This window comes from Pholis gunnellus, assembly GCF_910591455.1.
Source record: "Pholis gunnellus genome assembly, chromosome: 19".
Taxonomy (NCBI): Eukaryota; Metazoa; Chordata; class Actinopteri; order Perciformes; family Pholidae; genus Pholis; species Pholis gunnellus.
The window spans coordinates 2,877,839-2,880,002 of NC_136546.1; positions in this window are offsets into that span (position 1 = coordinate 2,877,839).

Genomic DNA, 2,164 nt, shown 5'->3' on the forward strand with positions numbered 1-2,164 from the left:
AGAGTTTACAAAGTGCTTTGACAGACAAAGCAGCAAAAGCAAGGCAATAGTAACACTATACTGACCTCTTAAGGCATCTACAGACTGTCTGGTCTTCTTCAGGTATGTCCTCTTCTTTTTTCTCTTTGATCCTTCCTGATCATCATCGGCGGCGGCCTTCCTCTTACCGACTCTCACATCCTCCACAGATGTACTGCAGCTTTCTACAAAGGAGAAAAACACCCAGAGGAACATCAACTGTATGGTAATGTTGTGTTAGCTTTTTGTAAAGAAATATCATTTCTGTTGATGCTAATGAGTTCAGTTAAACTGGTCTGGGAGAAATTATCCAAACTATCTGCATAAATAGATACCATTAGACGGAAGGGATAATTTGTTTTCCTTGTAATTTAAGTGAACTGAAGTCTATTTAGATCAATCTACCAACACCCCAGTTGATGTACATTTCTGTAAGAGATCTGAGTACATCTTCCACCACTGTCTGAACCCCGTGTTTAGTAAACTGATGATTGGATACACTCCCAACAGCAGATTCACATGATCAGCTTACCTTTCTCAGAGTCCTTTGAGGAGGATGCCGACTCCTTGCCAAACAGGTTGAGGTCAAGTCTTCCCTCTTTCTCCTTCTTCTTCATTGGTGCTCCCTCTCCATCTTCTGTGGCTTTCCTCTTCACTCCTCTCGCACTGAAGCATTCCTTGGAGGTGGATGGGTAGTCACTTTGTGAAAGCCTTTTCCTTTTGTTGGGGGTTAAACTATCCGGACGGGTCTTTCTTTTAACCCCCCTAGTCGTGTCATCGTTTCCGTGAGCTGAACTTGTTGACGACATGCTGATATAGTTGTGAACTAATTATATGTAGAGATATATATATACGATAACTTCAGAGCAACCAGTGTGTCGAACCAATGCTTGAATCTAACTGAAAGAATGTGCCAATGTGTGTGTTCTTAATCCGTGGTGAATAGAATGTGGAACATGATGAGTTGTTCTAGCATGAAGAAAGTCAAAGTTCTATATGCAAATGAGTGTTTCGTGCTTTTATTTGAATTGTGTGTATATTCTTATCCACTGAAACAATGCATACAATGCATAAAATACACAAGCGTACAATGCTTGATATTGACTCCCTCTCAGTCAACTGGATGACTTTACCTATTGAAATGCCCTTAGGTTGTTTTTATGAACCATTCATATTGATCTAAAGTCAAACATTTTAAGGAATAAATGCAAAACTATTCTTTGCTTTCTGGTTGGCAATGTTGTTCAGTCTGTCAAGCCACCATTTTGGTCCAGACTGAAATATCTCAACAACTGTTGGATGGATTGAACTTTGGTTCTATCTATCCTACTGACTTTAGGTGATCACCTCATTTTTATCGAGCAACGCCAAGCGGTTGACATCTGTGGTTTTTGCATGTGAAGAAATACATTCCTGCCAATGTTATAACATTGATCTCTGATCATTAGATAACATTAATATGCCAAAACAATTATAAAGCTGCACTGTGCCAGCAAAAGGCAGGGAACAACACAGCTAGCAAGTGAAAATAAATAAAATTTAACAATGCATTTAAAAAAATATATATATATATAAAAGGGACATTTTTGTCCAGAGTGAGCTCTTGTCTGTAACTATTGCCAACTAGCTGGCCTTACTGTTTGCCCAAAACAACAAAGAAACATGAAATGCATCATTTCTGTGTGCCAAAAGGAAACATTTGAAATGAACACCAAAATGGAAAGTTTTCATTAAGTTTTTATTCATCTTTTTTCTTTCACATGAACTCAGCAACAGAGTGCATTTAAAATAAACGTTTGTTCCCCTAGTGGGGTCTGAGGATGGTCGTGTTAGCTGGTTGGTCAGTTTCTTTTTTAGCATATTCCTTATGGACATCAATTATCGTTGCAATAAAAACATTAAGCTAACAAAACGGACATTCAGACACACACACACACTTTTGTCCTGTATCTACATTGGCGTTTGGGAACAACATGTACTCAGTCCCAGCAGAGCGTGAATGTGTTCTCCGTCCTGCCCAGTCACAGATCATGCTGGTTGTCTGTGAGGAAAACAAAGCTTGAGACCCAAGATGAAGGCAGAGAAGGAGGCTCCTTCAAAAGCTAAAATAATTTCCAAGATGTTGATGCTCATGTGTCTCGGTTCC